The sequence below is a fragment of the Antechinus flavipes genome, chromosome 1 (genome assembly GCF_016432865.1).
Source record: "Antechinus flavipes isolate AdamAnt ecotype Samford, QLD, Australia chromosome 1, AdamAnt_v2, whole genome shotgun sequence".
In the NCBI taxonomy this organism is placed as follows: Eukaryota; Metazoa; Chordata; class Mammalia; order Dasyuromorphia; family Dasyuridae; genus Antechinus; species Antechinus flavipes.
This window is the reverse complement of record NC_067398.1, coordinates 477513755-477540347: the sequence shown is the minus strand read 5'-3', so window position 1 is coordinate 477540347 and position 26593 is coordinate 477513755. Positions and strand designations below refer to the sequence as shown.

The following is a 26593-nucleotide window of genomic DNA, read 5'->3' as shown; positions in this document are numbered from 1 at the left end:
TTAAATTATTTCTGTTATTTCAGAAAATGAAGGTCCAGATGTTGAAAATGGATTGAACTGATAGATTTTTTTTTTTAGATTGATTATATTCACTCATTGGTGATTAACACCTTTTCTCCAAGTTTGCCCTCATCATTTAGATCTTATTGCCTCATCAAACATACAGAAACCCAGCTGGCTTTCATCATTTGAATAGTACTCTTTGACAACCACCAACAATAGTTTTTTAGCCAGAAAGCAATCAGCAGTTTTCCTGACTATAGTAGGGAAAGAGGGAAAAGGAAAAAGTCCTATTATTTCACTAACTAAGAGCTATAAATCAGTAACATTCCCATGTCACAAGCAAGATCTAAATGAAGTGAATAATGGCAAACAACTCAACTTTCTAAATGATGGTCATCTCATTTGCTAAGTGTGTGTAAAGACCACTAGAAATATGGTCACTTCATGTATATTTAGAGTTTCTTTATATAAGCAACATTTCCTTATTAAATGTGAAAAGAATATAGATGCTGCCAGTGTTAGAAAAAATTTGATAAAAAATTAAAACAGAAACAAGGCAGAGAACCTTACCATAAAAATGACAGAACCAATCAGTTTTAGCTAATATGTACTTTCATTTCCAATGCTCTCTCAGAGGTTACTTGAGGTGGGTCTAGAAGGAGGACCCAGCTTCAGTTTGTTGCTCTTGGGCTCTGCATCACATTTGATCACACATAGCAGTGCAGAGTTAGCTTAGCTTGATTTTCCTACAAGGAATCCCGCAGGGTTGGAGCACCACATACTAGTGATTTGTAGTCCAAGGCCACTCCTACTTATTAGGGGACTTTGGGCAAATAATGTAACCTTTCTTGTTAAAATTCCACCCCATGTAAAACAAAGGGCATAAATATAATTTATACATTTAAAATCTACTTCTAATCTACCTTTCCCGACTTATTATATACATAACTCCCCTTCAGGCACTCTATAGTCCAGCCCAACCCAAATGATCTTCTTACTTTTTCTTCCTCACAAATGGTGTTTCATCTCCTTTCTCTACGCTTTTGCACACCTGTGCCCCACACCTGTTATGCATTCACATTCCCCTTTGAGAATCCCTATTTTCTTTCCAAACTTAGCTCAAGCTCAGCACCTCCCCATGAGGCTTTCCTGATTCTTCCAGATGCTAGTACCCTTATTTTAAGCTATTTTTATTCATTTAAAAAATTCTATGTCTTCAACCATAGTACAGGGCCTGGAACATAATAGGTACTTAAATGCTATGGCCTTTATTGTCAAATAGATGATTAAGTAGTGTTGGGCCTCCTTTGTCTTCCATCTGCCAATATTCTCTCTCATTTTTATGAGAGGCCACCTCTACTTTTTGGGCAAATCACAGAACAATCAACAATTCTAAGGCACTGTTCTTCTTCTTCTTCTTTTTTTTTTTTCATTGTAAGGAAAAGACTATAAGAACAAGTGCCCCAGATAATTTTAGGAATGGATCCCAGCTTCTCAGTGGGGTTTCTATAGAGTTTCAAATAAGAGGTAATCCCAGAATGCTGAAATAATCCCTTTCAGTTCCATGGCCAAAAGTGACTTTATTTTTGCAAATTTAGAAGGTACTCATTTCTGGATACTCACCTTGAACTCTTTGCATCCTTCCTTTTGTCTTTGTAGGACACATAGGTGAGTTTCAAGTTTCTCTGTTTCACAAATTTTTTTGAGGCAAGGAGTTTATTTTTCTCTTTCCTTCCCTTTTCCTTTCCCTTCCTTTCAGGCTTTTAAAATCAAACTCTGAATGTGATTAATGATGACAGAGATTAGGAGCATAAAGTTCAAGAGCTGAACTGTTTATTTGTTTAAGAGAGTTGTTTTCCGAATGTTTCTCTCCGAGCACATGCTCATGAAATGCCTCAGCCCTGTCACGGGGCTGGAAGGACATTGTTTGAGAGGAGGGCTTATGTTGAACATAGAAATTAAGAGGCAGAAGGTTGCTCTTGTAAGGGATTCCTGGGCCCCTTTAAGTGGGACTTTTTTCAAAGCCTCAGGCAAAATGAAATGCATCTCATTTGAGGTTTACCTCAGATTCTTCTCTTCTTCCACAGGCAGGAGTCTGTCTGATTGCTGGATCCAACATATAGTTAGAATCAGTGGGAGTTCTGCATGCAGTTTGAAGAAGGCAACAACTTCAATGTATGTATATTTTATTATAACAATAGATCTACAGCTGGAAGGAACCTTAAAGGTCATTTAGTCCAATCCCTCCACCCCATTTTACAGAAAGGGAAACTGAGGACTTTTCAATAGTCATAGCATGAGGATTTAAACTCACACCTCCTTTCCCTATACCACATTGCCTTGTGATTAGAGATATGGATTAGGAATCAACACACCTAAATTCTTTTAAATTATTTTTTAAGACCCAAATTTAGTAGGTTACACTCTGGATCTAAATCTTAGATCCCCCTGGACTGACTAGAGTTACATGACTTCCCCAAGCAGTCTAGAGCAAATCTATCAAGACTATTTTGAAGTAGTTGGTCATAGTTGTTCTTTCCCCAGTGGAGAGAAGAGTAGAAAAGTTCCTATTTTCTAAATGGCTACTCTCCTTCTGAGGTTGAGGTAGCTCTGCCTCAGTGTAAGAGCTACTGTTCCAGTTCTCTCCCACATCATTCTCCCCTTTCCTCCTTTACCCTCCCAAAAGCAAACCAGTTGTATAGAAGTGTTGTTTTTTTGGAAGCCAGTTCTTTCAACTCTGGGGTGCCTTTTTTTTTTTTCATTTGTTGTCTTGGAAGGTGTGTGAAACTTCAGGTGGTTCAGTGAATTAAAGCTTCAGTGTGTAGGCACAGGTACTGCTTCAACTATTCCTTTTACACTAGTGCAAACTGAGTTTATATAACATGTGTGGGGATTTAATGTCCCTAATTTTGAAAACTAACAGGACTCCAGTTAAGGTTTTCTACAGCTCTTGGCTATAATTTGCTTTATTCAAAGCAATTATTTTGATTGACTTGAAGAACCCAATTTAAACATTGTTTAGCAGGTCTTGGGCACCTCCAGGTGTGGTAAACATATGCCCTAAGGAGTACAAATTCCTATCTAATCCAGAAGTAGTCCTTCTGCTAGATGTGTCTTGCTCCTTTTAAAAAGCACCTCTGCACTTAATTATTTCCCTGTGATTTTACAGCGACATTTCCGTGGGAAAGAGAATAATGTTTCTCTCAATTATTGTCATTTTTTTCCTTTCAGATTCAACATGATGAACATATTAGTTTTCAGGAGGGTAATTGCCTTGACAAAATGATCCTCTTCTGCTTTTCTTCATCGGAAATGGATCATAATTGAAAATAAATTGATTTTTCATTATGCCACCCTTCTATTTTAAAGGAAGACGTTGGCCTTTTCAGTTCTTTATTGCTCAGGCACTTTTAAAAGTTTGTCCTTCTCCTTACTTCCCTGCCAAAAAAGAAAAACCTGCCAGAAGTCAAGTACAAAATGCTATTTTTATTATGATTTGTTTTGAGGATTTTCAATGTTAAATCTCTGAGGTTTGCTTTTTTTCCCCCTTTTAAAAATCTGGGATCCTTATTCTTAGTGGGTTGATTGCCAAATAGTTCTTTAAAATTATAGCATTCTCTTCCTGTTTTCAAGAGCTATCTGAAATCAACTACTCAAATATAGACTTGTTGCAAAACACAGGGCTTAAATTAGGCAGTGCAAATCTAACAAGCAAAAATCCTAGCAGGGCAGGTGTCATACTAAGCCCTTGCAAAATTGAGTACTACATTCATTGCAATATATATATATATAATAATATATATTAATAGAGTGCCAGGTCTGGAGTTAGGAAGACCTCATCTTCATGATTTTAAATCTTGTCTCAGACACTTGGGCAAGCCACTTAACCATGTTTGCCTCAGTTTCCTCATACTTAAAATGAACTGGAGAAGAAAATGGCAAACCACTTTGATGCCTTTGCCAAGAAAATCCCAAAAGGGGTTATTAAGAATCAGATAGGAGTTAAATGACATCATCAATCATATGTGTCCATCCCTCTTTCCCTTCTTCCATCCTTACCATGCCAGTTAAACTTTTATCTGCAAGACTCTCAAACTCTGTATAATCTTTTTCTAATAAACATCATCATTTCTAGATCTTGCATGGATCAGGCTATAGAAAGCCTATGCAAGTAAAGGTTTTCTTCCAGAAACAGATGAAGAGATAGATTTTTTCCTGATGATTTGGTACATGACAGGAGAAAAGAAATTGTTTTTTTTTCCCCTCCCTTGTTTCTTTTTTTTCCTTTTAATGTGATTTACTTTGTCATCAAACTTGCTTTTCTAAATCTCTACCCCCAATATATTTTCTTTAAAATTCTCTGAATTTTTTCACTTTTCTTTTTATAATTGTGAAAATGCATTTTGTTCTAATTAAGATTTGCATTGATATAATCAATACCAGCACACATTTGAGAAAGAAACACCAACTTAATTCATTATGTCAATAATACCAGAAATTTAGGGGAAAAGTAGTAGAAGCACAGATTAGGTAGGAGAATACATTGGCTTTGTGTTTTAGTAATGGGAATTAGTATGGTTTGCAATATATAGCAATCTACCTTAACCTTCTGCAGTTTGTTTGGTGTAGTCGATACATGCTGAATTTATGGTTAGGAAGACCTGAGTTCAAATCCAAGCTCAGGCAATTTCAAATGGTGTGACTCTGAGAAACTCAATATATTTCAGCCCTAGTCTTCTCATTTATAAAATGGGTTTAGTAACAGTGCATGCTCACAGGATTGTTGTGAGGATCAAATGAGATAACATATATAAGGGCCTTTGCAAAGCTTAAAGCACTAGGTAAATGCTCCTAGTTATAATTAATCTTACGAGAAAAATTCTTTCCAGAAGACCAAAACCAAAAATAGCAGAATGAGCTACATCTTTCTTTTTCAACATTAAAAATCATTTGTGCAACACAAAAATCTATTTAAAATAATGAACACAAAATATATTTTTTTTCTGTGGGACACATTTGAGTATTATTGAAAAATTTGAGATATGTAGTGATTTCTATCCTACACACATGTGAAAACCTAGCAGCCCTATCACCTAATACCAAGTACATTGAAATAAAATAAATGTTTGTTGATTAAATGATTAAGGAATTCTTATTGAATCTATGTGAGTTGATCTACTCCTTTTTGCCTTAGTATCCCCTGCTTCTTTTCAGAAACCAAACTTGGAGATATTATATGTGTGAAGTACAATGAGTGGTACAGCAATGCAAGTTATAATAATGACATGAATCATTATTTATACTAATCATTATCTTTTTTCCCAGAATATGTCATTCCATCTTCCATGGTTGTTTTCTATGTTTGTAGAAGCATTGTTTTTGTTTTCTATCATTCTACAATGATAATTCTATTGAATCTAGTTTTACTGCTTTCTTGTCATCTTACTTTGGTTCACCATCAAGATCATCTACTGAGGTGACTTGCTATGTTTAATATATTTTCTACCCATGTCCTATCTGACCTACTTGGATAATAACATGTTTCAAGCCTATGTTGGCAGAATCTAAAAATCTCATGGTTGGCAAATCTGAACTATAATCCATATATTCAATAAATGTTACTTATAATATATTCAATAAAACTGAAATCTGAGATTTAAAATTCATCAAGAAGCTAAATGAGGTGGAGAAGAATATGGATGGAGTTCTGAGGTTAAGAACCATATAGAAGAAAACTTATACCAGTTTGGCTTATACTCAATATTTTTGAGGACTCCCACCATTGGGTTTTTGTTTATGTGAATTATAGTTATTGATATTTTCTATATGAAATTAAAATGGATGGATTGAAATTATTAACTCATTTATATAATAATCAATCTATTTTATATTGGCATAAATAGTATGATTTTATGAAAATAACTATATTTTCCAAAACAAAAAGATTGGTGAGAAGAATAGCATAGTTTTACATATTTTTGCAAATCTTTTTAATGTTTGACTTGATAGATGGAACCTCATATCTTTTTGTGCATTAAATCTGTTGTGATAAGTTTTTTTGGTTGAAATATATGAAGGAAATCTAGTCTTATACATATGTACTTGGAAAAGGAAGGAATAAATTAATAAGTGAATAATGGATTAATATTATTATGAAAATAGTTTTGACCTCAAAAGCTCCCCTGAAACATCTTGGAAAGCTATAAAGGGCTAGTAGATATACTTTTAGAACCATTGCTATAAGAGGAAAAAATAATTATTTACTTCAGATACAGTAGCTACAGTAGTTATATAGTAGATAAAATATGTTGTCATTGAGGAAACAAAGGTTTGATCTTTCAAGCATATTGATTTATTAAGTAATTTCATGGTCATTTCCCAACAAACTGGGACCAGACCTTCTCAGTTTAAGCCCAGACCTCAATACAGGGGAGACTGAGTTTTATATATTAAAAATAACTAATCAAATAAGGTCAATTAATTAAAAGGAAACAGTGCAACATTAATTTGATTTCTAATTAGATGAAAGAGGATTTTCAACTTGGAAGGGGAAAAGCAAATGAGTATATTTCCTTGAATTTAGAAAAAGAGGTGACCCACTTCCCCCAAGTATCTGTAAACAAAGTGATACAGAAACAATAACTGATGAGTATAGAGACAGTTTTCAGCTAAGACTTATAGGTTGCTTGAGATGTGTAATTGAGAAAATTCCTTGCATCAATCTTTGGATCTAACCATGCTTCTAAATTAGGGCCTAATTAGAGAAATAATTGGGGTCTATTTAGAGAAATATTCTAAATAGCAGGGAAAGGTGGTTCAGTTTCTCAGCCACACAGGCTTAGGTTCAAACAATTCCCAACTGAATAAAGCTTTTTCCCAAGTCAGAAGTTGAACAAGACTCATAATTTAATAGAAAGGACACTGAGCTAATTCCAGAATTGAGTCACAAGATGGTTTCAGTGTGGTTCACTCAGTTCTCACAATTCACTTGCTCTCTTAATCTTCCCCTCCCCCAGTTATCTCAACTTTTGAAATACAGGGGTTAATAAGCAAGAAGAGAATAAAGAAAAAAAAAAAAGGATCTTCTGACAAAAGTTCTTAGTCTTTGGTATAATAGATCTCTGGTTTATCAAATGTATTACTTTCACTCTGCAGATTGAAACTCATCCATGTGTTATCAATATGTATAATTCTTGTTCTTCTCATTTCACCAATACTGCTTTGAGAAAATACCCTAAAACATCTTCTTCTGGGTCTTTTTTAGGTATTTTGTGGAGATCAGTGCAGGACTTGAGCAATCTACATATAACTTCTCAGCCTCATGACTTGACAAGAAATTCACCTCATTTTCTGGTATTGTGTCTTTAATGATATTCGATAAGTTATTTCTTATATATGAGCTTATTTACACTCTACGTATTTTCCATTACTTTTGGGTATCCTTTAATTTTGATTCTTTAGAAATCATGGCATTTTGTGATTTGTAACATATAGAGTTAAAAAGTTGAGCTTTTGTAACAGGTATCACCTGGACCTGCTAGAAGTGCAGAGGAAATGCAACCCAGCCCAATGTCTTATTTTTACGCATTTTTAGCTAACTCATGATCTGTCTGTATTAACAGTCCAAAATTGACATGCCAGTTCATTGGACTGTTTATGCAACTATATGTCATCATTTAGGTGATATGAATTTTTCTTTTACTTGATTTTAGGTCACTCTCTCTTGAGTAACTCATTAAGGAAGCTCTATAGAGTACCAGGGCTTAACACAATTAATATAGTATTGTCAATAAACAAGAAAATCTGGAGAAGCTCATTATTTGAGGGCATTTGGACATTGCACAAGACAACTTTCATGACATGTTAGCAAATTATCACTCACATTTGGTTTCCAGGATTTGATATGAAAATGAAGGTCAGTCAAAGGCTTATCAATGACTAAAAGTAATTATAAGAACTAGGACTCAAAATAAATCCATTTTGCCAGTACTGTATAAAATATAGTTTAATTTAGAGATGAAATAAATTCACTATTCTATAAAGTCATAGAATTATAGAATTTCAGAATTAAAAACCACCTTACAGATCAAATCCAAAGCCCTAAAGATGGAATGTTCTTTACAATATAGTTGATGGAAAGCATCTAGGTACTATTGAGGCCTTAACTATTTTTTTGAGGTAGTTATTCAATTTGTGGAGTATTAGACCATTTTTCTTTATGTTAAGTCAAAATCTACCTCCCTGTAAACTTTTATCAGGTAGTTATGGTTCTGCCCTACAGAACTCTAATGAAATTGAATATGTTTCAATTTATTAGAATAAATTTAATATTTCTTCCATTGTAACAATCCTTCAAGTAATTGAAAACTTGAATTATGCTACTCCTAGTATACTGTTTGTCCTAATGTGGATTTAGAGACAGCTGTTTGGAAGGATAATAGCTAGAGTGTTAGATTTGGAGTTAGCCTGAGTTCACATTCTGCTTCATATACTTATTATATGATCTTGAGCAAATCATTAGTTATCTCACTTGTAAAATGGATAATAATATCACATACTTTACAGAGTTGTCATTAGGCTCAAATGGAAGCTCTTTGTAAACATCAAAGTTCTGTAAAATATGAACTATTATTATTATGATATGCTAGTCCTTTATTTAAGATAGTCAAATACTCTTGGCAATTGTGATCATGGGAAACTTGGCCAATAGGAATATCTGGAGATTCTCTGTCTGGAGCTCTTTGAGAATGTCACTTTCAATCAATGAAAGGAACTATTTATAAAAGAAATTTAAGAGTATTATGAAATATGTTAATATCTCCTTCTATTATAATCTAATATGAAATGGCTTAAATAATCTAAAAGATTGTAAGTGTTACATTCTGTTTAATGGGAAGGAGAAAGACTCTTTGGAGAGAGATTTCCATAAGCAATGCAAAAGTTGGAATTAATTTATTTAAATTAAAACAGAAGAGAGAAATTTTCATTTTTAACGGAATATGTGTAACAGACTATTCAGAAATCCTATTCCTAGCTGATCAAAATTTACTAACAACTCATTTTTAGAATGTACTTTACTGCTTGAAAACAACCCTGTAAAGTGAGTAAGGTAAATATCATTTTTCTTATTTCATACCTGAAGAAAATGAGGTTTACAGAGATTAAAAGAGCCCATGTTCACACCACCACTACTGAAATAGCAGATCCAACATTTGAATTAAGTGTCTAATAGGGCAAAGTCAGAACTCTTTCTACTGAACTGCAATGGAAGAGAAAATTGATAGAAAACTTCCATACTATCTGTATTTCAAATCCTGAAAAGCTTACAGGGTATAATTAAGAGATCCAATTGTAGTCAGTAATTTATTAAGAATTTGGACAAAATAAGATATGAGAATATGTTATCTTCAAGATAATTATTTTTAAATCATTAGCTTAATGATATATATGCAAATATATAAAATATATACATTTGTACACATACATACAAAATTGTATGTATGTGTATAAAATATATATATTTATATAAATATCAATTATCAAATTTAGCATCAACTAATATTGTCCAAGATGAGAAAAAAAATTGGAGCTTCAAAGAATTAGAGGCCTTTTTAGACTTTTTCCTTCATAGGCTATTAACTTGATTAAGATAAAGGTTACTAGGTTGTCTTAGACCAAAAGAAAATGGAAATACATTTCAATTTTCATAAATACTCTTAATTTTATGCAATTTTCTTTTCACATTTAGTAACATATACAAAGTTTGAAATGTAAACAAAGTGATTCTTCATTAATTGTAATGGCTTATTAGAACTGAATGGGATCTTGGATATCATCTCCTAATTCTCCTGCTGGGGAAATTAGAAAATGTTCTCTTTCTAGTTTCCTAACACACATAGAAATATAAATAAGTTCATTCAAAACTTAAAATATCCTAAAAGAAATTGATTCTTGGTGAAATCAAAATAGAAAAAGTTATACTTTAAATAATAAATTAAAGGATGAACCATATTTTTATAATAAATTTCTTTAAAATAAAGAAATTTTCTGTCTTTGCACATATCATTATTCATGGTAAGATGTAACAGAAGGCTGTTTTAAAACAAATTTTAGTTGATAAACTTTTTGGAAATACTTCTTATCAAAATGTTCAAAATTATTTCTTGATATCAACTTGCATAATTCTCTCAAATTACCCAAATAGTTAAAAAAAAAATCACTACTACCAAACATTTGACAAATGGCTTGTGGGAGCCTATCTTTAATCCATCTTTAACTAATGACAAGTCCAATGACTTGAGTAATAATAGGAATTTGGCATCCTTCAGAGATTGATATTTAAAAGAGAGTTTGTTTTGTTTGTTTCCTTCAAGATTAGGAAAAGATGGTTTCACAAACTCTTGCCAATGGAGGAGATTAACTTTCAAATACCTCCCTCCTTTCTTCTTCTTCCACCCGTCAATGACTACTTTCACAACCCTTTCAGTTTATACCACACTGATGGAGAATGTATTTCTCTGTTTTCCAAACATATAATGAACAATCAGGCTTCCATGATAAGTACCTATCACTTTCATCATTGCAGCTGAGCAGCATCATAAGTTTTTAATAATGAAATTGTCATCACATTGCTGTTGGTGGTTCTTCGTTGGAGACTTCCTGATGTTCCCCAAGCTACTGAGTCTTTGGGCTTGAAAAACACTGGGAAAGCTTGGACACAGTGACTTAGCATAGCAGCCCTGAGCATTTATTGTGGTAGGAGGGAGCCTTAACATGAACCCTATTCTTTTTTAAATTTTTTTTCTCTCATGATCTTAGAATCTAAAAATGAACATTTTCTTCAAGCTTCTTTCCCTTCCCAGAAGGGATTAACTTTTTGGATTAACTTCCCTTTCTGATTAACTATTGACCAAACTGGGATTAGACAAGAGGAATTTCAATTTAAATGAAATGATGACCTAAAATATATCATGAAGGAGAATTTTAATGGAAATGTTAGCATTATCCTTGCTAATACTTCTTATCAAAATGTTCAAAATTATCTCTTGATATCAACTTAAACAATTCTCTCAAATCACCTAAATAGTTAAAAAAAAAACCAATCACTACCACCAAACATTTGACAAATGGCTTGTGGGAGCCTATTCCACAATGCACAGATGGATATATTCCTATAACATTCTGAATTTCATATTTATTTGGTGGCAGAGCCAATGACCTGAGTCATGATTAAAATTTGGCTTCTTTTGTAAACTGGCACCAAAGAAAGGGATTGTTTTATTTTGTTTGTTTCCTTCTCACCTGCAGGCCATATTAAACTGTCTCTTAGCTGTTAAATGAATTTGTGCCCAGACAAAAAATTGCTTTGAGGTTTTCATGGAAGAGTTAGGAAATCCTTGTCATTCTCCATCACTATTAAGCAATCAGTTTCCCCAGAAACCTGCTTATGTTGGACCAGATAAGCTGTCAGCACTCTGAGTGGCCTTTCATTGATGGGGAACTTCTTTTCCTCTGTTTACTTAAAGCCAGCCTAATTGTCAGGGTGTGTAAGGACTGGTTAATAGGTTCCCTCCAAATCTCTGAGGAGTCTTGTCTTCCCTTTAGGGGTATAATTGAAAAAAAATCATAAATAAAATGTCAGAAGATAGGTTTGCTAATTCCAAGGAGAAAATGGAAGTTTATGTATTGTAAAAAACTATAGCTTTGTAAAAACCTTATGGAAGAGTCTTGGTTTTTTGGCCCCCTTGGACTGGCTTTCTCATAACAGATTGAGATGTAGAACAGTTAGAATTTGGGAGTATAAGCAAGCCAATCTGGATTGTTTATATAGAAAGGTTCCCCAGAAGAGAGGCAGAAGCGGAGACATAAGTAATGAGCACATGTGTTTGGAAAGAGTATAAGGTACTTATAAATATTATAGTGGCGTCGCTATAGTTAAAGGTCTGGCAGCATTTCCATTATAAATGCTCATTGTCAGGAGTTTAAAACTCAACTGTAAAAATTCCAGGTTGCAGCTTGGCATCCAGAGATCAACTTGGGAACAAAGCTTTTACTCTGTTCACTCCGCTCCCTCACCACCATCCAATTTTAGGCAGGTCTTTTATTCAATTAGGGTGCAAAGCCCATGCTCATGTCTCTCTTCTCCCATTAATATCTATTACCATAGGAAAGTTTCATGGTGGAAAGGGGGTGAGTATGTTTTCCTTGAGAGCATTGGAGAAGGGAAGTGAAAGGGAGATAAAGAGAGGCCTTGGGGTCATTTCCCTTTGGAAATACCCTACTCTGTTAATGTTCAGTGTTGCTGAGGAAATGTAGGAAATTGTAGGGGGCGTCCCATGATGGGTAGGACTGTGGTACAGGGAATATACATATAATGGCTAGTAAAAGACTTTTAAATCCTAAAGAACTCACACTTGCTCAACAGCTTCTTTAGGATCCATTAATGGTTTATAGGGGAAATCTCACTGCTGCTGCTGTCCTAGGAGATTTCATTCTCCAAAGTAAGGAATATGTTTTATCTTTGATCCACAAACTTTACCGTTGAAGTAGAATTGATTGGAAAATCTGGCACAGGGTAACAGGAAAGTAATGAAAATATAAGTAGAGTGGACCAGAATTCAGCTGCAAACAATCTTTTGCTAACAAAACAACTTTTGAGAGAAATATCTTTTTAAAATGCTAGTAGCATGGAGAGAACTGAAATCAACAAATGTGCTCTTTGATGAACATTAACCTAAAGTTAAGACCAACTTAAACAATAACAGTCTATAGTGTGCATCAACTTCATGTCTCCTGTGGATTGTGCTGGTCACCAGGAATTGTTATATAAGAGGTAGTAGGCACATTGTTCTATGTGTAACAGCCTGATTGCTGTAATTGCACAGAGACTTAGGGACCTGGCTCTGGCACTGACGTTTCATGAAAATATCATCTAATCTAGTCCTCACAGCCTCTGTCTCTTATACCACTAAATTATCCTCTCTATTGTTACAGTCTTGTAGTAACTGCAAATGAATGTATTTTCCTCAACCATCAGACTGACATGAGCCGTGTCACCAGAGACATTCTGAATTGTTAAGGCACAAAGAAAAGATCCCCAAGACAATTTATCAGGAAGCTCAACAAAGCCGAAAATGTGTGCCAGGAAGTTTGTGGATCTTAAGATGTTTTTATTTGTTAAAATTTTCTTACCTTGATGGATGTAAGGCAAATGTGAAAAAAAGAGACTATTTGAAACATAGGAAAGCAGTATTTGTTCTATCCATGACTTTATCACAATGAGTCATCAAGTAGGGATGAAGTTTAAGAAAGTCATTTTTATTTTTCTTCCTCTCTCAGTCTAAGATCAAATTTGACCTTAAACTAGTGTCACCCACTGAATTACACTGTCATTTCTTTTTTTAGAAGAGAGAAAGATTCCAGATCAAAGGGAAAATTACCAGCAATTACTATCTCCTCTTCATTCAGATTTGCTAAAATAGATGATTCTCATAAAGCAAATTGAGAAGGCAGCTTCCTGAGTACTGGGTTTGAAGTTTAAAGATTTGGGTTTGGATTTTAATTTTGCCACTTATAAGTTATGTGGCCTTGAACAAGTTACTTCAACTTATTTATACCTCAGTTTCCTCATTTGTAAAGTAAGAGGTTTCTCCTTCACGATTTACAAAGTCCTTTTCAATTTTGTGTCTATGATCCTAAGATTTAAATGCTCAGGAGGGCCATCAAACAAACAAACAATAGTCATGTGCCCACTGTATGTACAAACATGCACAGGAAATAAAAATACAATAAATGAAGTATTCCCATGGAATATGATTGCATTCTTGCAATGATGTAGCTCCCAAGCCATCCAAAAAAGGAAAATGTTCAGTGTTAAAATTTGTGATTTGACCCTATTGGATCATAGAAACTTAGATCTAGAATTTGTGAGTCCTCAGAAGGGGTCTAATCCAATTTTATTATTTTACTGATGTGGAAATAGAGGCCCATAGAGATTCAATGACTTCTTTAAAGTCACACATAAGAGATTCAAGTCCAGGTTCTCTCTAATCCTTTGATATTTCCATTGTCCCTCTCTAAAAATAGTATAAAAATAAAAAAAAAACAGAGAAAAAGAAATATAGAAAGAGACTGGTGGGGGGAGGAAAGAAGAGGAGGAAAGATAGAGATACATATATAGACACAGAGACACACATACACACACACAGAGTGAGCACATATGGTGAATCTTGAATTAAATCTGAGAATCAGTCTGGATTTTTAGTCTCACCTCTAAGGGTTTTAGCCTTCAATTGGACCCTAAACTAGGAGAATCAGATGAAATTATACTCTGTTTTAGTGGAATATGTGCCTGCTTCAGAAGCATCAGCAGAGAGAAGAAAAAATTAAAATCCCATTGTAGTATTTTAAGTCAATAATAAAATAAAAATTTTAACAGTGGTAAATATAGAAATTTGAACATTGTCAATAAAACTGAAAACTGTTGAAATGTGCTAATTATCCAAACAGGAACAATATTTCTGGAGACTGGTTACCTGAGTTTAGTTTTATATGCTTGTATTTGTAGGCCTCCATAGTTACAGATGAAGTGTGATTGTGTCTAAAAAACTAAAATGGAATTATTTTTTTCCTCCTCTGCCTTTCCATCTTTCTCCTACCTTGCCTTCTCCACTTTTCTTGTTAAGTACCATCATATATTTAGATTGCTCTGTATTTATTTCAATAGAGTATTCCCCAGACTCTGCCCTTGAGATCTCATAATCTAAAATAAGGTTGTAAGCGTATAAGCATTTTAAAGATTGCCTTCAAGTGAAAAATAAACAAGGATATATATAAAAAAAAAGCTTTTCTGCTTTCATCACAAGCTTTTCCTAGGTTATTATAATAGCCTTTTTCATCCTTTAAACCAAGGACTTGAACTGAACAAAATCAGAATAAAAATTTATACTATTTTATTCTGTTTACCAGACAGGACTGAATTAATATTTTCTTTAATTAGGTCTGTTTTATTAGATTTTAGGGGTAGCTTCTGTCATTACTTGCCTTTATAAAGGCTTCTCCTTAGAGAAAGAAGAAGGAAAAGAGAGGAAAAGAATATTGACTCTGATAGGACTTTTTCAGTTGCCAGGAAGATGGAAATCTCAGACTAATTTTGACCTTTTAAAAAAATTGGTTGGTGACCTTATTTCTTATGTTAAATTAAGGGAAGTAGTTAGTTTTTAGCACTAGCTAGAGCAGCCAGTTCCTAACATAACTATATTTGGCACAAGTTATAAATTCCTCTGTGAGCCTATTATATCTCTCTTCCTAACTAGTCTAGCTAACATTTGTCCTTTTTCTTCTGAATAATATTAGATCTAATGAGAGTAGAAACTATCCTTCTGGCTACATTAAATCTAGCACTATCAGTGTATTGGAAGAAGAAGCATCTTCAGGTTCCTTTCCCCAACTGGACAGATCAGGGGGGATCATTTTTGGTTTTAGGGAACCATATGGTAGTTTGGGGAGGCTTGCTTCTGCCCTTGTATCACTTATCACAGAATCTTACACTTGCTACTGTAAGATAGTAGTGTTGAATTCAAATAGAAATGGGACTATTAATCTGTGCAAAAGGATCCCTCTTGAACTTAATTTACAAATATAATATTACCCATGTCTTAAAGCATTTTTATTTATTTTGTTAAGTATTTTCTATTTACATTTTAATCTTGTTCTGGCAGTACTTGGAAGTATTGTGGGCTGCATGTTTGGCACTTCTGCTATGAGATAATAAAGAGTTATTGGCTACAAAGTCAGAAAAGCTGATGAATCAGTGGATGTATGAAAGGGGTAATGTTTCCTCTTCCTCTTTTTCTTTCTGGCTGCAAAATACATAGATTTGTTTTTGAGTTGTATCCCAAGAATCAGATGGAAATAGGGGAAGCTGCCCCATTCTTCACCATAGCCTCTGTGCAATCTCAAACATATGGCAGCTAAAGCATATTTCCTACCTAAGTAAATGTCAGTCTGTCTGTATTTGGGATGCCCCATTTGTGCTTCCTTTGAGAGTAATGCCTAATCAGCACCCCACAAACTTTATGTCCTTATAATACTTAAATGTCATCTTTTCAGTAGATTGTAACAGTAGTTATATTAGTCAATTTTGTCCTATTAATATGGTTTTATGATTCCTTAAATGTTTATCATTCCTTTTGTATATAGAAATAATTTACCTATGGCATGTCTTATATTGTACACCACACTTTTTTTACTACTCCCATTTTGGGTAAATTCTAGACATGTGAACTATACTCTAAGCTATAAATATATTATCCTGGGGCCTTAATGAGTCATTGAGTATGAGAAAATTGATTCTAGACAAACTCAGTTCAAATTAAGTGCTTGGGTTGCCTTATTTTTAATTTAATTTAATTTTTTTTAGGGGGGGGCAAACAGCAACAACAAAATTTTTATTCATATCTTTTGTTTTTACCACACCAATATTTCCCAAGGGATCTTAGTTTATCTCTTACAAAGTTTATCTCTTATAAAGTTTATCTCCTATAAAAATAATTTTAAAAGAGGAAAAACATGCTAGTTCAGTAAATTTAACCAATATAATGACATTATAAGTAGTGTTTTATATCCATGGTCCTCCATTTATGTAAAGAAGCAGTGAGAGTTGTCACTTCATTTCTTCTTAAGGCCTAAGCTAGAGTATTATATCTTGCTATAGTTTATTCTGAACTTAAACACCAAATAAAATGATCACTTTCTTCTAAAAAGTTGACCAAAAAAAGAGTATTACATATGAAACTGAGAATTTCTTATGTGCAACTTGGTTTTACTTTTTAAAATCTATTTTTATTTTTTGTCTGCTTGTTTTATTATTGATTTAAAATGCAATTTACTTTATGGATCATGTTGAGAGAGAAAAATCAAAACAAATGGGAAAAACCATGGGAGAGAGAAAACAACAGAAAATGAAGTGAACATAGAACATATGTTGATTTATATTCAATCTCCATATTTTTTTCTGGATGGAAGTGACATTTTCTATTGAAAGTCTATTGGGATTGCCTTAAATCCCTGAACCACTGAGAAGGATCAAATCTCTCATAGTTGATCATCACACATTCTTGCTGTTATTATGTGCAATGTATTCCTGGTTCTGTTTGTTTCGCTCAGGATCAGTTCATATAAATCTTTCCAGGCCTTTCTATACTCAGCTTGTTCATCAATTTTTAATAGAACAACAATATTTGATTACCTTCATATACCACAACTTGTTCAGCCATTGATGAGCATCTACTCATTTTTCAATTCTTTGTTATCACATAAGGAGCTCCTACAAACATTTTTTTGCACATGTGGGGCATTTCCTATCCTTTATGACTTTCTTGGGATACAGATCCAGTAATGGCATTGCTGGATCAAAAGGTATGCACAGTTTAATAGCTCTTTGGGCATAGTTCCAGATTGCTCTCCAGAATGGCTAGAGCATTTCATAACTCCAGCAACTACGCATTAGTATCCCTGTTTTTTTCACATGACCTCCAACATTTATCATTATCTTTTCCTATCATCTTAGCCAATCTGAGAGGTATGAGGTGGTATGTCAATGTTGTTTTAATTTACATTTATCTAATTGATAAGTGACTTAGATAATTTTTTCATTTGACTATAAATGGCTTTTATTTCATCATCTAAAAATTGTCTGCTCATCTTCTTTGACTATTTATCAATTAGGAAATGACTTGTACTCTTATAAATTTGACACAATTCTCTATATATTTTAGAAATGAGATCTTTATCATAAACCCCTCAGGTTTGTATTTCTGTTTTAATCTTATTTCTGTGGACTTTCTTTGAGTAAAATTTTTTTAATTTAATGTAATCAAAATTGTCCAATTTACCTTTTATAGTGTTCTCTTGTTCTTTTTTGGTCATAAATTTTTCCCTTCTCTGAAAATCTGATAGGTAATTTGTCCTTTATTCTCCTAATTTGCTTATGCTTTTATTCTTTATGCCCAAATTATGTCCCATTTTGATTTTATTTTGGTATACATTGAAAGATGTAGGTCTAAGCTAAGTTTCTGACATACTACTTTCCAGTTTTCCCAGTAATTTTTGTCAAATAATGAGTTCCTATCCCAGAAACTAGAGTTTTGGGGTTTATCAAATATTAATTACTAAAGGCCTTGATTATTATACCGTGTATATCTAATCTATTCCACTGATCCGTGACTCTATTTCCTATCTATTATTTGATGACTCCTGTTTTATAATATAGTTAATTTTAGGTCTGGTACTGCTAAGCCACCATCCTTTGTAATTTTTTTATTAATTACCTTGATATTCTTAGTCTTTTGTTCTTCCAGATGAATTTTGTTATTACTTTTTCTAGTTCTATAAAATAATTTTTTGGCTATTTGATTGGTATGGCATTGAACAAGTAGACCAATTTAGGCAGAATTGTCATTTTTATTATAGTTAGCTTGGCCTACACATGAGCATTGTTATTGATAACCATGTTATTAATATCATCAATTATGACAATAGTTTTCCCGATATTGAACCAGCCCTGCATTCCTGATATAAATTCCACTTGGTCATAGTGTATTATCCTGGTGATAAATTGCTGTAATCTCTTTGCTAATATTTTAATTAAAATTTTTGCATCAATATTTCTTAAGGAAATTGGTCTGTAATTTTCTTTCTTTGTTTTGGCTCTTCCTAGTTTAGATATTAGTACCATATTTGTGTTGTAGAAGGAATATGGCAGACTCCTTTTTTACCTATTTTTTTCAAATAGTTTACATAATATTGGAATTGACTGTTCTTTAAATATTTGGTAGAATTCACTTGTAAAGTCATCTGGCGCTGGAGATTTCTTCTTAGGGAGTTCACTAATGGCTTGTTGAATTTCTTTCTTCTAAAATGGGATTATTTTTCAACAGAAATGATTGAAAGTCTCTTACTTTATTGAAGAGGCAATGGATGAAAGATGGTGCTCAATCTCTCTGGGTAGTTAATTCTTGGTTGTAACCCCAGGTCCCTTACCTTCCAGGATATGGTATTCTAGGCCCTCTGATCTTTTATTGTAGAAACTCCAGATCCTGGATAATCCTGACTTTTGTTCCTTGGTATTTAAATTATTTTTATTCAGCAGCCTACAGTATTTTTGCCTTGAGATTGTAGTTCTAGACTTTTGCAATGTGGAATCTCTTTCCAGAGGTGATTGATGGATTCTTTCAATGACTATTTCCCTCTCTGTTTCTAGAATATTGGGACAATTTCCTTTGATGATCTTTTGAAGAATGTTATCCAGGTTTTTGTTTTTTTTTTTTTGGTCATCGTCTTCAGGTAGACCAATAATTTTTAAATTGTTTATTCTGGATCTATTTTCCAGGTCAGCTATTTTTCCAATGAGGTATTTTACATTTTCTTCCATTTTTTATTATTTTTTTTTTAGTTTCTTTGCTAGATTCTTGATATTTCATAGAGCCATTAGCTTCCATTTACTCCATTCTAATTTTTAATGAGTAATTTTCTTCAGTTAGTTTTTGTATCTCTTTTTTTTTTCATTTGGTTAATTCTACTTTTGAAGGTTCTGTTTTCTTCAGTGGATTTTTATTTTGCATTTGGCAAATTGTATTTTTTAAGGAATTGTCTTCCTTCTCTAAGCTGTTCACTCTCTCTTGCATCTCTCATTTCTTTTCTTATCTTTTTTTCTACCTCTTCTATTTGCTTTTTAAAGTTTTTTATGAGCACTTCCAAGAAGCCTCTTTGAACTTAAGACCAATTCATTGCAGTCTTTGAAATTTCCTTTGTGGATATTTTTTTTTCTCATCTGAGTTGGTTCTCATCTGAGTATGGTCCCTGTCACCATATTCGTTTTCTGTGATCAAGGTTCTTTTCTGTATCTTGCTCATTTTCTTTCCTTTTATTTTTATATTTCCTCATTTTTACTTTTATGGTTGAACTGCTTTTGGGTAAAAGAGGCTCTGTCCCAAGCTTGTTCTGCAGGTCTGAACCTTGCCTTTTAACATAGGACCTCCTTGTGTTTGCAAGGGGTAACTTTACCTATTCTTTCCAGGAAACAGAATTTGCCTTCTGAGCTGGGACTGGGAACTGCTTTACTGTTTTGCTCTGCTACTGTGCCAACTGAGGTTTCAGTTCCTGATCTGCTGTGATTTCCCAGACTCTATCTGAGCTGGGCTAAATACTCCTTTTACCCCAGTGAGATTGGCCTTTCTTGAAGTTTTTCTAAACTATTTTGAGCTGAAGAAGGATTTCATTTCATCAAACTCTGTTCAGACTCTGTTTTAAAAGGAAACTGGCAAAGTCCAAATACCTTCCTGGCTTCACTCTGCTATCTTGGCCCTTGGAACTCTTGGGTTGCCTTAATGGAGAAGGAGGTAGGATAGTATTCTGTACTCAAGTAGTGCCATAGATAGAGTTCTGAGGCTGGAGTCAGGAAGAATTAAATTCAAATTGGCGCTCATATACTTACTAATTGTGTGATTCTGAGCAAGTCACTTAATCTCTCTTTGCCTCAGTTTCCTCAGCTATAAGATGGAGATAATAATAATACTTACCTCACAAAGTTGTTATGATGTTCAAATGAGATAATATTCTTAAAGCACTTAGGACAGTTTGTTGGCACATAGTAGATACAATATAAATGCTAGCTATCAATCATCATTATCATCACCACATCACACCTCAAACCCTGTGAATCTAGCAGTGATACATAAATGATAATTCAAAATGTACTCAAAAGATACCAAATTACAAAGAAGTTGCTGGTCTTCATTGGAAGAATAAGGAATTCTTGCCTAGGAAACTACCTTCATTGGAAGAGGTAGTTTCTTAGGCAAGAATTCCTTATAAGAATAAGATTATAGATCTGGGACAAAATAAAAAAACACCACAAAAAGCATAATTATTTTTCTTACCTGTTGCCCTAATAAATCAATTGAATGAAATAGGCAGAAAGACTGATCCCACGGATATTTTCACTTTGGTGCTAAATTAAGGACATATAAAAGAACAATCAGAAAGGACCTTTGGTCTCACTAAGTCAAAATTTCTTATTTTATATATCATAAAGCTGAAGGTCAGAGTAATTAAACAATTTGCCTAAGATTTCATAGCTGGAAAACATCTGAAGTGGCAATTGGATCCATATTCCTTACTCCAAGTCTAGGCTCTATCATGTATGTATGAATTATAAGTGATTTAGAATCAAAATATAAACATTACATCTTACTACTTTATCATTCTACTTTTTATTTCCTATCAATATCCCTCAATTAATAATTGGTATTTATTGAATACCTTCTATAGTATAGTGATATTGACATATATTTTTTTACAGTCTTCAGAAATATTTTAAAGTAACAAAATAAAAAAGACTATTTGCTGGAAAAGGTGAATTATAAAAGCAGGAATAAATTATTTGAATTCTTGCTAGTGGTTAGTTTGGTTGTTTTTCTTCAATCTTGAAGAGGACCAAAATGACATCATTATGCTAGGGTCAAAGTACAGTGTGTGCAATTGTGGCTGATTAGACCAATACAAATTTGGGAAAGCTGTACCACAGGTTGGGCGTAAATAGTCCCTATGAACATTTGGAGTAGATATGTCTCTGAATTTGTGTAACTCACATTTCTTTTGAGCTACTGCAATTCTGATGTGTTCAGAGAGTACAATGCCTTCTTTGATGTAGGTATGGCATGTGGGGCAGTACTGTGCCAGTGTCTCCATGTCCAATAATCCATTCCACAGTTCTTCAAAGAGACCTTGAGTGTTTTTGTATAGTTCCTTGTTGTTGAGTAGCCCTATGTTTACAAAAATGATAGGAAAGAGTCAAATTTTATTTACAAATAGAGAATTCACAATGGGTAAGAAGCCCTGCCAATTCAGAAAAGTTTTTCTTTTTTAAATTCAGGTTATTCAACCCCAAAGAATTAACTATACAACATATGTTGGGAAAAAAGAACTTTTTGAAAACAGAGGATCAACTTTACTTCAATTTCTCTAAAAAAATTATAAACTGTTATAGAACAGAAATATCTTTTTGACTAATTTATATCATATGTATACTATCCACCATCCATACTTATTCTTTCTTCAATAGAAGTAATGCCCATGAGTTCAATATTAAAGGGAAGAAATATTAACTAAAATCATGTATTTTAAAATATTTTGTAAATAATAAAGCATCTTATTTGTTAAATCAAGTAAATTATAGGATATTTTTGACTTTGTTGTAGCATTTAACAAGATACTTAAAATGTGTGAATCCAAAATCTGATGAATTCCAACAAGTTAATCCTAAATCACATTGGCTTCTAAACACTAATTATTAATTTAAGATTCAGGTTGTTTCTCAAGTAATATTTACAGAATGATAGAAAAGCCTCTAAATAGCAATACCAGTGGGACATTTATATTAATTGTATTGCTGAGTCAAAGTATATGCACAGTTTTATAGAACTTTGGGCATAGTTCCAAAATTTTCTTCAGAATGGTTGAACTATTTTGCAACTCCAACAGTGTCTCAATTTTTCTACATTCCTCTCAGCATTTCTCATTTTCCTTTTCTGTCTTGTTAGCCAATCTGATAGGTATGAGGTAGATCTTAGATGACTTGTCCAATGACTCACAATAAGTGTCAGAAATGGAGAACATACATCTTCTTTATTCCAAACCCATTACTATATCCCCTATGGTTAGGCTGCCTCCATTTAAAAAAATTAGGCTCCATTATTTTTATACACAATACTCATTTCACCTATACTTGAAAGAGGTACCACCTACCTAAAGCTCTTTCACTCAGCTTGTTGGGGTTCAATGAATTTATGACAGGTTGACCTAGAGGAAATATAAAAGTCTTCCCTCTTCCTTCTTTAAGGGTGATTTGCAGATGCCTTTTCTTAGTTCTAATCCTAATCCTTTTCCACCTTTCTTCAGTCTTCAACATTGTTGACCACCCTCATCTCTTTTTTATAATCTTTCTTCCCTAAGTAAAGTAGATAGTTTTCATGGTTATGGATAGGATCAGAATTCTTGATTAAATAAGGGCTAAATATTTTCATGAGAGATAAAATGGAAAATTTTGATTATATTAAATTGAAAGAGTTCTGTGCAAACAAATTCATTGCAGTTAGAACTAGAAGGGAAGCAGTGAACTGGGAAAATCCATTTACAGCAATTTTCTCATAAAGGCTTCAAATTCCAGACACATTGGATTTTGATATAAATGTATAAGAACAAAAATCATTCCCTCATGATATATAAATGTCTAAAGATATGAATGGGCAAAATACCAAACTGACCTGTAAAAATGACAAATGTAAATTAGCATAGAAATATTTTATCCATCACTAAAGTCCCACTGTGATGGCTTATTATGGTGGCAGTGAAACCAGCCATGGGAAGAGTTGCCAACTTGGCAAGCTGAAAAGTTTGTGTGTGGGAAAAGAATGGACTACATATCTGTCATTTGACTATCCAACTGGTTAAATTTTGAGAAATTCATTGTCAATTTTCTTTTAGGTTGGCACATATTTGTACATAATAATTCTCAAAGCCTATAGACTAAGATAATTAGCATTGATAGAAGGAATACCCATGCCCAAACCAAATCAAATAACAGATATTTGAGCTATATGAAAATAAACAAGCATATAGTTAATAGCAGAAGTAGAAGAAAAATATATTAAACACTTACAGCATTTTAGACAATGTTTTAAAGGATGAGAATACAAAGGAAGAGAAGTCCCTGCCATCCAAGATTATATCCTAATGTGACAACAACATGCAATTACCTAAGTACATATAATATATATGTATATAGATATATGTATATATATATATGTGTGTGTGTGTATAAAATGGAAAGTAATCTATGAAAGCAACAGAAGGTAGAGGGGTAAGAAAAAGCCTCCTGTAAAAGGTAAGATTTGAGCTGAGTCTGGGAAGAAGCCAGGGAAGCTAAGAGGTACTTATGAGGAATGAAAACCTTCCACACATGGAGTTATTGTTTGTCCTTCATTTTTGAAGGGACAAGTAACATCACAGGATGATATCTTGACTCAAGTGTAAATTGATTGAGACACAGTTGCACAAACTCATAAGCCTCACTCTCTCTTCGAAAGTCATGATGTCCAGTGGCAATTCAAAAGTCAGGCTGACTGGCGATGGTTCTGAATGCAGTAGATGACCTTAGCATCTTTGATGTCTGATCCGTCTCTAAGTGGTCCGTAGCACTTGCTTCAAACACCTTCATGGTCATTGGACCAAACTGTTCTCACCTGTCCATTCCATTGTGGGAAGTCTTCACATGCTTGCAGTAGAACCCTCAACTCATTGATAGTGTTGTGGCCTGTCGGTTCACTCAACCTGGTTTAGCCTGTTTGCTGAGATGGTTTGCTGGAGTATGAGAATCAGACTTGGAGTATAACCAGGCCAAAAGTACAGATAATGAGGCGTGGAAAGTCATGTGTGGGGAGCAGTGAGTAGGCTTTTGTAGATAGAGTATAGAGTAGGTAGAGGGAGGTTAAAGTGTAAAGTCATGTGTGGGGAGCAGTGAGTAGGCTTTTGTAGATAGGGTATAGAACAGGTAGAGGGAGGTTAAAGTGTAAAAGGAGAGGAAAGGTAAGAAGGAGTCAAGTTATGAGGAGCTTCAAATACCCAGAGCTCCTAGAGATAAGAAAGTGCCAATGGGGTTTGTTAAATAAGGCTGTGACATGAACAGATGTGTGCTTTAGGAAAATCATTTTGTCGAGCGGAATATTGGAGTGAGGAGACACTTGGGACAGAAAGACAAATTAGAAATTTTTTGAAATAGTTCAGAAAAAAAGCAACAAGACCCTAATCTAGGTGGTGGTTATGTGAATAGAGAAAAAGGATATTTTTGAAATATGGAAAAGTAAAAATGTTAAGATTTGGCTATTGATTGAATAAAAGGTGAGGTGCATAATAAATAGACATTTAGTCACCAGAGGAGCATAGGACCTTTGACAATAATAGAGAAGTTTGGAAAGGGAAACTTGGGTTGGGGGAAAGGGGAAGATGAACTCTATTTTGAATGTATAATTCTTTTTGGAGGGGATGTGGGAAAACTGGATCACTAATGGATTATTGGTGAAGTTGTGACTTGATCTAGCCATTCTGGAGAGCAATTTCAAACTATGCCCAAAAGGGCTGTAAACCGTATATATCCTTTGATCTAGAAATATTACTACTGAGTTCTTATTCCAAAGAGATAATAAAAGAGGGGAAAGGAGCCACATGTCCAAAAATGTTTGTAGCAGCTCTTTATGTGGTGGTAAGAAATTGGAAATTGAGTAGATGCTCATCAATTGGGAACTGGCTGATAAGTGATGGTATATAAATGTAATAAAATATTCTTGTCTTATAGGAAATGATGAGAGGCTGATTTCAGAAAAGCCTGGAGTTTCATGAATTGATGCTGAGTGAAGTGAGTAGAACCAGGAGAATATTATACATAGTAACAACAAGATTGTGGGATGATCAACTATGATAGACTTGGCTCTTCTCAGTAATATAGTAATTCAAAGCAATTCCAATAGACTTAGGATGGAAAATGCCATCCGCATCCAGAGAGAGAACTTTGGAGATGGAATGCAGATCTTTAAAATTGTTGTGGTTACTTCTTCTTTCTTATGTTTTTCCTTTTCTGATTTTTCTTTCACAACAAGACTAATATGGAAACGTGGTTAAAATGATTGTATATGTACAACCTATTTTGGATTACTTGCTATCTTGGGGAGGGAAGAGGGAAAAGAAGGATGGTGAAAAAAAGTTGAAACTCAAAATCTTACAAAAATGAATGTTGAAAACTATCTCTACATGCAAGGAAAAAATACTATTGAAATAAAAAAAGAATATGTAATTTTAAAGATCTTTATGGGCCATTGTATCCAAAAGGTATTTGGTGAGAGTTTAGGAGAGATACTAGACAAGAATTAGAAATATAAATGATATACTATACTATTTTAAAATATAATCCAAAGGCAAGGAACATGCATTTAATACATTATATAACATAGGAAAAATATTTAACAAATATTAAATAAGTAATGCTATCAGTGGAAAATATTAAAAAGTGTTCTAAATTTTACTGGAGGTAATTCAATGAGTCAACAGTGTCACCAGGTGACATTGGCAGTCAAATCCTCCAGCCCCTGCCCCATTATGTTAAGATTATGTTAAGAGAGGCATGATATACAGGAGAGAAGACATAATTTTCTTCTAGACAGAATTAAATAGACTACATTGGCACACTGTGGTTTTGGTGCTACTTTTTAGACGAGATATAAAAAATTTGGATGCAAACTGAAAAAAGGAATTTGTATTGAAAATGGAACAAAGATTATGACATTAAAGGATCATTCACAAGACTTAAAATACCTACTGTAAATAAGAGAACACTTGGTGACTGTTGATAATGAGAGTGGGAGTGGGGAAACAGGATATGATAGTCATTTCTAAGCATTTGAAGGGCTATCATATGGAAGAAGGATTATTACTTGTTCTCCTTGGTCTCAAAGGACAGAACTGGAAACAATGAGTGGAA

At 33.6% G+C, this 26593-nt stretch overlaps 1 long non-coding RNA gene across 1 annotated transcript; it reads left to right on the top strand.

Annotated features, from left to right (window-relative positions):
* Positions 1-2060: 2060 nt before the first annotated feature.
* On the top strand, positions 2061-25493 carry LOC127563155 (uncharacterized). The gene is made up of 3 exons (XR_007953912.1): positions 2061-2178; positions 7268-7356; positions 25415-25493. It is a non-coding gene; the product is annotated as an uncharacterized LOC127563155 (long non-coding RNA).
* Positions 25494-26593: the final 1100 nt, after the last annotated feature.